Below are 13343 nucleotides of genomic sequence, written 5' to 3'. Positions count from 1 at the left end.
TTAGATAACTCAGTTTGACTGAGTTATGGTCAGTTAAACCAGTTCTAACTGTTGGAGGAACTAGTAAAAGTCTAGTAGTGAGTTGGTGCATTGGTTCATCCTCAATGATACTCTAGCTAACTGAAGATTCACTCATGAGAAACTCATACATGTTAGTTCATAGAAAGACCCAGTTGAGACTAGATTGTAGGGACAAATGTACTATCAATTGTAGAATGATCTGAGTTGCACAAATCATGCATGCAATCAGATGATGACCTATATTTCCATTGTGAAGTTATGGAAGAAGGAATTCCCAATTAAATATGGACTATTCCTCTTAAGAATTACACAAGGAAATAGGGGCTTAGTAGGGACCATAAATTGGCTAAGTGTTGGTGAGTGCGGGCTTGTGAGGCAGAGAATTGATTATACTTGTACAAAATTTTTATTGTGAGAACAAAATTTGTATTATCACTCAAATTTCTGATTAATGCAATAGATAGATGAGGTTTTGAGCAGTGGCTTTCCCCAGAGAAACAATTGTGTTATTTGTCTTTGATTATCTTCCTCTTGTTAATTATTGTTTTCATCGATCATTGGTTTCCGCTATTTAAAGGGTAGACTAGATTCTTGTCTTGTGTTTTTGTACATTACATGAGTTGTGAATCTACTGGAAAATATATATGGTATTGGAGCTGAAGACAGTATACTAGAGAAGGTTTCAAAGTTTTGAGTTTTGTGTTACAAGTGAAATTTGAATTTGGAATACATGCTTCACAATCAGAAAATATCTTTCTATGGTTTTAGACTCGAGTATGCCTTGGAATGAAATTCAAATTATATAGCCTAGAAGGATAGGATGGAGACTGTGCTGGAGGATAATGGCCTCAAGGAATTCATTGAGCAAGACATTCCTAAGCCAACAACATCGGATGCACAAAATCTAGCCAAATGAAAGAAGTGTGCGGCGAAGTCAACGTGGATAATCCTTGAGGAAGGTTGAGACCACATTGTTGAGAGTCTCCAAGGGAACTAAAATTTGTATGCTATGTGGAAAACAATGATGAACCTATTCCAGAAAAATAGTGGCCATAGGAAGTTGGAAATGAAAGACAAACTTCGAAAAATCAAGATGGATAAAGGCGAGGCCATTCCAAAATACTTGACCAAGTTCACTCACTATCGTGATGAGCTTGGAAGTGTTGGAATAACTATTGTCAAGGATGATATGGTGAGCCTAGCTCTTTTAGGACTCTAAAAGAGTTGGCATAGTTATCAACGCTCTTTCAATTGGAGGGAGAAGTTTCCATATTGGGAATGACTATGGTCGGATTTGATGCAGGAGGAGATCATAAGGAACACCAAAGATGGTTCCTCATCAAAGACTACTCATGAGGAAAGTTGTGCCTTAGCAGGTAAGGAAAGGAAGGGGAAAGCCAAGGCTTCCCATTCCAAGTCAAATTCTTTCCATGGAGGTAAGAAGAAAGACATGAAAAAAGTGAAGTGCTTTCATTGTCATGAGTTGGGCCATTTTTCTACAAATTGTCCACTCAAGAAATCCAAAAGGAAGTTGTTAGGAGGAGTGGCGGGTGAGGCTTTCGCCTCCCAATTCGAATTGGACTTTACTCTCATTGCATGCATGGTGTCATCAATGATGGGTAGTGTATGGTACCTTGACAATGGAGCTACATTCCACATGAATGGTGACAAGGAGTTGTTGAGTGACATGGAGGAGAAATATCTCCAAATTCATATCAAGATGGGTGACGATGGGAGGTATAGTGCTACTGGATTGGGCATGGTTACTTTTCAGAGGGAGCAGGGTGCTCCTCTCACCTTAAGAGATGTTATGTATGTGATCAGTTTGAAGAAAAACTTAGTATCGGTTTCCATGCTTGAGGATAGAGTCTATCATGTGAATTTCTCGAAAGGAAAGTTGTTCCTTCGACACATAGCCACGGATCAAGTAAAGAAGATAGGGATTCGAGTTAAGAATATCTATAAGTTGGAGGTCGAGGATTGTGATGCTTGGAGCATGAAAGGAGAGAAGGTGCAAAATTGAGACATTGATGAGTTGTGGCATAGACAATTAGGTCACCTGCATCATGGGGCTTTGAAAATCATGTAGCAGATCTCTAATGGTCTTCCCAAAGATATAATTGAGTGGAGGAAATTCTAGAGTGAGTTCATTTAGACGTGTGTGGGCCATTCTCAATAGCATCCATGGCCAAAGATAGGTATTATGTTTTATTTGTTGAAGACTTTTCTTGTAAATGATGGATATTTTTCATGTAGAAGAAGGATCAAAATTTCACATAGTTTTGTGAATTTAAAGTATTTTTTCAGAAGGAGTCTGGAAGAAGGTTAAATATCTAAGGAGTGATAATGGTTGTGTGTATGTCTCAAATGATTTTAAGAAATTGTGTGCATCAGAAGGGATTAAAAGGGAGTTGACGACACCCCATAACCCACAGTAGAATGGGGTGGCCAACAGGAAGAACAAAAGCATTATAGGGGCAACACGGGTGATGTTGCATGATCAGGGCCTACCACTACACTTGTGGGATGAGGCATGTAACACAATGGTTTATTTCCATAATCGTAGCCCACATCAGATTCTTGGGACAAAGACTCTAGAGGAGGCTTATTCTGATAAGAGGCCAGATGTTGGTCACTTGAGGATTTTTGGGTCATCGATATATTTCCATGTGAGAAAAAATGCATGGAAGAATCCTGAACCGAGAACAAAGTTGGGAATATTTGTAGGGTACACTAATACTCCTCACAACTATTGGGTGTAATCACTGAACAACAGGATGACAGTGGTTCGCAGGGGTGTCAAATTCGACGAGGAGAAGTCCATGTGAGTTTCCCTTGAGAGGGAGCTTGCGCTGCATGTGGTTGAAGAAATTTTGGCTCCTAAGGTTGAGGAGCCTCAGATTGATGTGGAGCAACCACATGTAGAGGATTTGGGAGTGGATACATACACTCAGGCAGGGTCTTCCAGAGATGGGAGAAAGTGCACCATAGAGGCTGATAGGTTATTACATTATGCATGAGAGAATTTGGGGGCATTCATATCTTAGCATGGGTATAGGAGGTCACCTGAGAGATACATTGGATACATGGCTCTTATGGGAAGATGTGCTAAGATAAATCCATCTTCCTTTGAGGAGGCAGTGCAACAACCGGTTTGGGTTGATGCCATATTGGAGGAGTATGCCTCCATAGTTTGTAATAATGTTTAGGATGTGGCCTCAAGACTGGAGGACAAGTTAGTGGAGACCTCCTGATGGCGTTACAAGGTAAAGCAAGCTAAAGATGGTAGTGTCGAGAAGCATAAGGCCAAGTTTGTGGCCCGTGGATTTTCACAGGTAGAGGGGATTGACTATGATGAGACCTTTGCTATTTTTACAAGGTACTCATCGATCAGATCTACATTGGCATTATCAACACATATGGGTTGGAAGATACATCAGATGGATGTGAATACAAACTTCCTTAATAGCACGATTGAGGAAGAGGTGTACATAGAGCAGCCTGAAGGTTTTGAGACCTTTGACCATCAGTCACATGTGTGCCAACTCAAGAGGGTGTTTTATGGGCTGAAGGAAGCACCGGTACTTGGTACACCAAGATCGATAACTACTTCACCAGGTTGGGCTTCACCAAGAGTGAAGCAGATCCAAACCTGTACCACATAGTGGTGGGAGGTAAATTGTTGTTCATTTTCTTACATGTCGACGATTTGATTTTGACAGGTGATGATTAGTTGATCAAGTCTTGGAAGGAGGACATTGCAAGAGAGTTTGAGATGAAGGACATGGGCTTCATGCATTACTTTCTGGACATGGAAAGGCGATGGGGAACTCTTCGTGTCTCAGGGCAAGTATGCCAATGAGATACTCAGGAGGCTATGCATGGAGAGCAACAAACCAAGGGAGACTCTTCTAGCAGGTAATTGGAGGAAGCAGGATTCTACTTCAAGGGAAGTAGTGGAAGATAATGTTTATAGGCAGCTTGTAGGTTCACTCATGTATTGGTGAACACGCGATCAGATATGTGTTGTGCAGTTAACCATCTTAGTCAAGCGATGGTTAGGCCTACCAAGATGTATTGGAAGGCAACAAAGCATGTTTTGAGATACCTCAAGGGCATTACTCAGTATGGATTGTGGTATAGATGGATAGAGGGAGTGAAGATTCAAGGCTTCACTGATGCATATTGAATAGGGAGTCCATCCAACAAGAAGAGCACATCAGGAGGGATCTTCAGTATTGGGTCAACAACAGTTTCTTTGTACAACAGGAAACAAAGATCAGTTTCACTTAGTTCGACAAAGGTAGAGTGCATGGATGCAAGTCAGGCAACATCTGAGGTCATCTGGATGAGGAAGATTCTGGTTGGTTTGTTTAGTCATCATTTGGATCCAACTGTGATTTACTTCGATAATAAGAGTTGTATCAAACTCTATGAAAATTCAGTTTTTCATGATCGGTACAAGCATATTGATATCTGATATCATCATCTTCGAGATTGTGTATTGAGGTGGATTATGTTGTTGGAGTACATTCCCGCGAAGGAGCAAGGTGCTAACATTTTGATAAAGGAATTGTCAAAATGTAAATTTGAGTTTCACAGAGACAAGATCAAGGTAGTTGATAATCCCTTTCTTGTTGAGAGGGAGTGTTGAGAAATGACAACAAGAAATTCCAATTTAATTTTTCCTTGAATTAAAATGTGAATTAAAATCAAATTCTATTCTCATAGAAACTTGTAAATAGCTAATTAAGTTTAATTAACTTAACTAGCATAGGAGTTTTGAGTTCAGAGTATTTTTGTATTCATGTATATGTTCTCCCTAAATTTTAGGGGTCGAGGATGAGTTTATTTGAGTTGTAATTAGATAACTTAGTTTGAGTGAGTTATGGTGAGTTAAACTAGTTCTAACTGTTGGAGGAACTAGTGGAGGTCTAGTAGTGAGTTGGTGCACTGGTGCATCCTTAGTACTACTCCAGCTAAATAAAGATTCCCTCATGATAAACTCATGCATGTCAGTTCAGAGAAAGACCCAATTGAGACTATATTGCATGGACAATGTATTATCAGTTGTAGAATGATCTGAGTTGTACCAATCATGCATGCAATCAGAAGAGGACCTAAATTTTGATTGCACAGTTATGGAAGAAGAAATTCCCAATTAAATATCATCTATTCCTCTCAATAATTTCACAAGGAAATAGGGGCTCAACAGGCAACATAAATTGGCAAAGTGTTGGTGGGTGCGAGCTTGTCAGGCAGAGAGTTGATTGTACTTGTGTAGGAATTGTTCCTCTGAGAATAAGCTTCATATTATCACTCATATTTTTTATTAATGCAATAGGTAGTTGGGGTTTTCAGCAGTGGCTTTCTGCAGAGAAACAATTATGTTATGTGTTTTTGATTATCTTCCTCTTGTCAATTATTGTTTTCATCGATCATTGGTTTCCTTTGTTTAAAGAGTAGAGTAGATTCCTGTATTGTGTTTTAGTACATTACATGAGCTGTGAATCTACAGGAAAATCTACATGTTATTTTCTATTAGAATATAGTGGAATAACTTGAAATCCCTCCAACCAATGAAAGGCTATCATTGCCACTCTTTCATTGTTACCTTTAGTTTCTTGTAACATTAAAATAGATAGTTGGTCCTTGAGAATTTATGAGAGTCCTTTTAATTTACAATTATGGCCTTTGATGAGACATTATATTACTTTCATTAATGGTTGGGAGGATTGGACAAACATGCATCCATCATGACAATAATCCTTCTAGAATTGATCAACATTTCCTTTAATTCCTAGACAAGTTCTTTATTGCTTCTTCTTCCCCCTTTTTCATCATCCTTAGCAATATTTGGAGATATTTAAAATAATGAGTATGAATTCACAAGGATATGGGTTTCATTTGGCCTTATATTTAAGAAGACATTTGCAAAGAATCTATGCTTGTAGTTGAGGGATATCAGGGGTGCTTTCACTACGATGTTTCTTCCATCTCTAAAAAAATCGAATGAGTGCAAATCCTCATCTTATGTAGATTTCTTTGCACATTTTTTTTGTTTTCCTCGGTTATTACTACTTCTACATCTAATTGAACTACCTTGTTTACAACTTGGGCACTTGTTTGCCCTCTAACTTTTTGGAATTTAAATCACTATTAGGGGGTTATTGGGGATGAAAATCATAATTAAGTGTGAGTGCTTGAAATCTATTTTGGAATTTGAAATATTTACCAAGAATCAAATAGAATTGAGATCAAGGATTGATTTTCCTTAAGAGGAGGTTTTAGAGCCATCTATATCTTTCTTGGAAGCTTGGTTTTGGGGAGGATCAATAGGATTGATGAGGAAATATCTAAAAAGATGGATACACTCATGGATTTTTCTATATTTGAAGGGTATACCTTCATATTTAAATGATTGCTTTGACACCATGTCTTGATAGGAGATATCTCTGGAGGCTGCATGGATGTGAGATGTGCATGTATACATAAATCCTTGCATATGAGTTGTACCTTCTACTCTTCGTGGCTTTAGTGATATTGAAAGAACATCTTAGATTATTACCAATATCCGAAAGGGTTTCCTCTTCCAAAAATTATTTTTGGAAGGAGAAGAGTCAAAACCAGACTAGAGTAGCTAAAAAACATTATTTTTGTGGGTGGAGATGTTTATTCCAAAGCTTGATATATAACCTTGCATAATTGAAGATGAGATACCATATTGGAAAACCCTAATAGAGACTTTTAGATTAGGAAAAATGATAGTGAAGAATCCCTTTTCCAAAAATTCAAGAATGATCTATCCCTAGGGTTTCCATTTATTCTAAATCCACCATATGAAAGTCCTTTGTGTTAGCGATATCCACATAAGGTTTCCAATGAGGGCATGGCATTGCATATCCTAGAAGTATTCACATATCTGACTATATTTTACATTTTATTTGGGATATTTTACCACTTTTTATAAGAAATGGCTGGGGTTACAATTTTTCTAAGAAATCTCAATAAAACAAATAAGAAGAAGGAATCCTTATCTATTTCTAACATGTTCTCATGTTGCTTTGAATGAGAAGATGGGTTTTACACATGATTAGATAGAGTGAATGGGCTCTTATACCCCATGGTGATGTTGTAACATGAGGAAGCCAAGTTTGCACCCTATAACAAAATTTATGACATTCAAAGCATAAAAAGCCATCAACTACAATCACTTGAATCTTTTAAGAAGACCGGTGTATTTAATGTGTATTCAAGGCCATCATTATCTTGCAAGTGCCCATTATAATTTGATGAGATTCCTAACCAAGGTATAAAGTGATATGTCTTCTTACTTCCATTAGAATAATATGAATATAGAACTTAGCATGCTTCCATGTATCATGCATCTTCCCATCACCCTATACGTCCTCCTCTAGATGATTCATGCCATGTTTAATGGATGCTTATGCTTCATTGTATGATTTAATCCCTCTCTCTATTTCTGAAAGAACTATATCAAGTAATCCTTCTACGTTATTTAGGAAAACTCTTATAGCTAATGTGGTCCATAACTATTATTCATCTAACATTACTATTATACTAAGATCCCTATTAACTTTTTAGGATGTTCTTGCTAGTGGCTCATCTACTCCTCATATTGTAGATGAAATTAATTTTGCCACCATCTGAAGTAATCCCCATATTGTAGATGATTTATTGCTTCTTCAATGCATTCTTACTCATTTGAATCCATTCCTCAGCGATGATAGTTGCACCTTGCACAATTGAACTATATTAGATACTCCTTCAAGTAAAGGCCTTCACATAATTGGGTTATCTCTACTCTAGTTGATGAAGTGAAGTTTGTTATCAATCAATCTATGTGCCATTAAGAAGAATCTCCTCCACGATTTAAAGTACAAATGGTGTAATATTTTAGGTACTTAATGTAGCACTTTCTCTTATGATTTTCATGTTTCTCTTATACATATGTTTCTAGCACATGTCCCTAGATTTCATATGCTTTCCTCAATATACTAAATTTGTTCCTCTCTAATGCAATCATAAAAATAAAGTTTTAGAATTTGGGTAATTCCACATTTCTCAATGTAATTACTGATATAAGTAACATAGTTTTTTAAACTTATATAAGAATTGAAATTTTCACTATCATCAATATATGACTAAAGTATATTTATAAATGTAAAATATTACAAATTAATGATTACATAATAGTAGATTATTTAATTTTTATGAATATAATCTTTTAAATTTTTTGTTATCAACTATATATATAATCTCTTTCTATAATCAATAAATTACTAATAGTTTTTTGGAGTGAACTCTATGGATTGTAATGAAATGTCCAACATTTCAAGTGGAAATTCCATTAATCATCAAAAGCAAATAAAACTCAATGAAGAATTCCATGAATTAGGAATGAGAGGTTTATATAGGATGATTAAAGGAGGTAAGAGAATTGAAATTTTCACTATCATCAATATATGACTAAAGTATATTTATAAATGTAAAATATTACAAATTAGTGATTACATAATAGTAGATTATTTAATTTTTATGAATATAATCTTTTAAATTTTTTGTTATCAACTATATCTATAATCTCTTTCTATAATCAATAAATTATTAATAGTTTTTTGGAGTGAACTCTATGGATTGTAATGAAATGTCCAACATTTCAAGTGGAAATTCCATTAATCATCAAAAGCAAATAAAACTCAATGAAGAATTCCATGAATTAGGAATGAGAGGATTATATATGATGATTAAAGGAGGTAATCGTTGGAAGGAGAAAATGTATAAATATTGGAAAGGGTTTGGAGATTATGAAAAAATAGTAAAAATGGGATAAACACAGGATAATAAATCAGTTTAATATAAGATAAGGGTTTAATGATGGTATAAATATGCCATAAAATAATAAGAATATAATAAGCATGTAAAATAGTTTCCATTTGCTAGAACATAAAATGGTCTAATAATTAATATGGAATATTTTGGAAATAAAAGGATGAATACAATATTACTAAACACTAATAATTCACGTGTAGTGTTAATGATGACAGAAAAATAATAATGGAATAATCTCATAATAGAAAACCATAAAATAAAGGATAAGGAAAAGGTGAGTGGGTGGGTGTTCAGGAATGAACATATTTTACTAATGGAGGTTTAACTAATGACACGAAAAATATTAAGGAAGGGAATGAAAATAATAGTAAAGGGTGATCCCACGATGAAGAGGGAACATAAAGAAAAGGGGTAGTGGGGAGAGAAGTGGAGGGGAGAGATGGGGTAAAGGGAAAATTAAGGCTGAGGGCCAAGGGGAGGATTGAGAAATAAAATGGAGCTAAAACAAAGAGTCAGGGAAGAGGAGATTGAATAGGAATTGGATTCATGGTCAAGCTAATGAATGAACGGTTGTAAATATTGGCTAAGTCTATATCCATATTCTCAGTTAATGTTATCAAGGTGCTTCTCAATTCAAGAGCTTCATGGATGATCGAGGAGGCATAATGGGAAGATTATTCTAATATTTTGTTTTAATAAAAGAAAATTAAGCTTTTAATTTAAAAAGAAAATAGAAATGACACATTTAGAGATGCAATTATTGGTTGTGTCATTAATTTATTTCTTGATATGGAATTTGAAATAATGCACACTTTGACTAATGTAAGACATTCCACAGGAACAGGGGATTTGGTGTACCCCAAATCCCATCATGGGATCCAAATAATTGATTAAGCATCTTGTAATGTTTTAGTACAATCTTAATCTCATTTTTGGTTGATATTTCAGTAATGACATCCATGGTGCCTTGAATAAAAGGAAGAGAAATAAGAGTGCTGAGCTACGAGACAATCGAAGTTTTAGAAATTGGATTCTCATCCCGATGAAAGTGTTCTTAATTTGGGAGATGGGATAACCATTGGGCATTTGGGAATTCCTCAAATGAGTTTTGTGTTTCTTCAAGAACTTATGGTTAGAAATTAAAATTGCACAAGTGAAAAGGTATTAATACTGTAGATTTATGTGTAAAGTGATGATATGAATGTGCATGGAGACAATGTTCTTTGTGCATATTTTTAGAATAATTTATTTTTTCAAAGAACCATTCAGAAGACAAGAGATGATGGTGTCCAACAAGGGAAGAGCATGATCATTTTCTAGATCCATGGTGAATTGGATATGGGGGGAAATGTTGTTAAGATGTTCAAGGAAGGTGATAAGAGTGGACTGGACATGAAGCTAGATGAAAAAGATATCATAAAAAAAGTGATACCAAAATTTTGGTTCGATGTATCAATTGTCTATGAAGATGGTTTCGAAATGCTCCATAAATATGGTAGCAAAATTGAGGGATCAAGATACCCCCATGTTCGTGCCTTCAACTTGATCATAAAATCTTCCTTTGAAGGAGAATAATTTTGAAGGGAGACATAAATGAATAAGATTAGGGGTTTTAAGGTCGACCAAATTAGAAATAAGATCAATGGATTTTAGAACCAGGACCTTAATGAACTAATATACTGCATCAAAGCTAACCATAACACCTTTTTCATACAAGTAAAGGTACTTAGTTTTATGAATGAAGTTTGAAGAATCCCTTATGAAGGAAGATTTTTCAAACAAAATATTGGAGTATGTTAAAAAGAAAATCAATATGAGCATGAGTGGCAGCGCTTCTAGCAATGATAATAGGCATCAAGGAGATTTTAGGCTTGTTAATATTGGTGGCCATAGATTCAAGGGGTTTTATGGTTATGAGGAATACAACATTTTTGAACTAAAAGGTCTAAAGAGGAATATTTTATGGCTCTAGGAACAATATTGTTAATGGAATTGATGGTAATTTTAGTGATAAGTTTATAGGAGGAAAAGTTGAGGTCAATAAGTTTAGATTCAAAGATTAAAAGTACAAATTTAAACCTCTTAACCTTTTGTCTTCGTCATCTATAGCTATCAAATATTCCTCTTTAGACCCTTCATTTCAAAACTATATTATTCCTCATAAACCTTAAACTCTCTAATTATATTGTCAACCCAAGATTCACAAACATAGCATCCCCATGTGACATATTTTCAATGCTATAGGAGATCCCACTCGCTCCCTTGGTCTCTTTCTTGCTAAAACACTATTATTTCTTTGGAAAAACCTTCTACTTCATAAATGAATCTTCTAACTTCATCCATTGGAAAAATGACATCCAATTGGATGGAAAAGACATTATGGTTAAATTTGATGTAGTATCTCTATTCACTAAGGTCCCAGTGCCTGACACCATTGTTCTCATTTCTAAGTTAATTGACCATGATCTTGACATTATTCAGACCTACGTCTCTTTTACCATGTCCACATTTTAAGGAAGCTTTTTTGAGCAAACCAAAAGCACAACCATGGGATCTTCTCTATCCCTCATTATTGCTAACAACTTTTTGGACCATTTTGAAAACATCAACCTAAACACTTTGAATATGAAACCAAAATGTTTGTACCATTTTTTTGATGATATTTTTATGTTTTGGTCTCATGGATAATTCACTCTCATCATCTTCCTTCAATGCCTTAACAAAATACCCCCATATCCAATTCACCATGGATCTAGAAAAATGAAACTCTTCCATTTTTTGATGTCCTCATCCCTCGTCTTCTAGATGGATCTCTCCCACCATGTTTATAATAAAAATATTCACACAACTTGTATCTCTACACCCATTCACAACATCACCTTGCTAAAAAATACATAGTCTTGAAACCATGTTCACTCATGCCACTCAAATTTTTGGCCCCAGTTGCTAGAGAAAGAAAAAACCCAATTACCAAATCCTTAATGACTAATAGTTAGCCCATCTGCCAAATTAGGATATATTTTCATGGGGATAAGAATCCAATTTCTAAAACTTCCATGTTCTCCTAGCCACATGCTCTTATATCTCTTCCTTATATTGAAGGCACCATGAATTTCTTTCCAAAATTCTTAACCAAAAAGAACATTAAGTTGATAGTAAAACCCCAAAAGACTCTTAATCAATTATTATGATCTACCAAAGATGGAACTAGATCCCGTGATGGGATAAGTGTTTATCAAATCCATTTCTCCTATGGCAAGTCTTTCATTAGTCCAACTAGGTGCTATTTCAAATCCTATATTAGGTAACACATAATTGACACAACCCATAATCACATCTCAAAATATTCCCTTTTTAACATTCCTTTAAAAATAAGCACCTCATTTTCTTCAATCAAACCAAAATATTAGTGTAACCTCCCCATTATGGATATAAACTTAGTCAATGTTGGCAACCACTCATTCATCACCTTGACCACTAATCATGTTCTTAGTCAATTTCAATAACTAGCTTGGGGTGGGTTGCTAATGAAAGGCTTAAGTCTGGCCTGATAATTTCCACCACTACATGTTCTTTCTAATTTTTGTGTCAATGATGAATAAGATCTAGATGTAAGAAATATTTCTCTTTCATTCATTGACTTAAGGTATTCACCACATCACCCACTTTTTCAAATAATTTATTTCTCCCGCAATCAATTCATTAAGAGCCTACTGTGAATGTGAGTAGTTTAAGGTGAGTGTTTTAAGTTACTATCTTAGATCCTCTTTCCTTTGTGGGCCTTATTCAAAAGAGAATAAATGTCCCATGCCCCACTCTATATTTTTAATATTTTTAAATAAACTTTAATTAATAAAATATTTTCCTTCCTAAACACCCTTTTTCCTCTTTCCTTTCTTTCCAAGTTTTTTTTTTTTAATATTCTTCCATCTTTTTTTGCAACAATATTTTATTACTGTTATTCTCACTACCAATTATTTATTAATAGTATAACCATCTTTTATTTCCAACATATTGCATATTAACTATCACATCATGTTCAATTATATTATATTCTAGCATTATTCAATCCTTATTCTCTCATAATTGTTACATTAATTTGTTATCTAATTTATGTCTCATTTCTATTTTATTACTCTTTCATGTTTTTCAAACTCTTTCCAGTCTTTATATCTTTAATCAATCTACATAATCCTCTCGTCCTAACTCACTTCATTTCATTTAGCTATCTTTATTATTCATAATTTGTGGAGTGTCCATTACTTGAATTACCCTATTCATTTTAAAACTTACACATTTTTATTTAATAAATAAAATATTTGATACGTGCTATAACCATATATTTTTATTTGACATTAATTTTTATATATTTTATTCATTATATTTTAATGTAGTTTAACGAATATAACCATATATTTATATTTGACATTAATTTTTATATATTTTATTCATTATATTTTAATATAATG

The sequence above is a fragment of the Pinus tabuliformis genome, chromosome 1_2 (assembly GCF_031772625.1).
Source record: "Pinus tabuliformis cultivar Carrire ecotype Pingquan chromosome 1_2, CPIR1, whole genome shotgun sequence".
Taxonomy (NCBI): Eukaryota; Viridiplantae; Streptophyta; class Pinopsida; order Pinales; family Pinaceae; genus Pinus; species Pinus tabuliformis.
The sequence above is the reverse complement of the archived record's forward strand: the minus strand, read 5'-3'. Positions refer to the sequence as shown.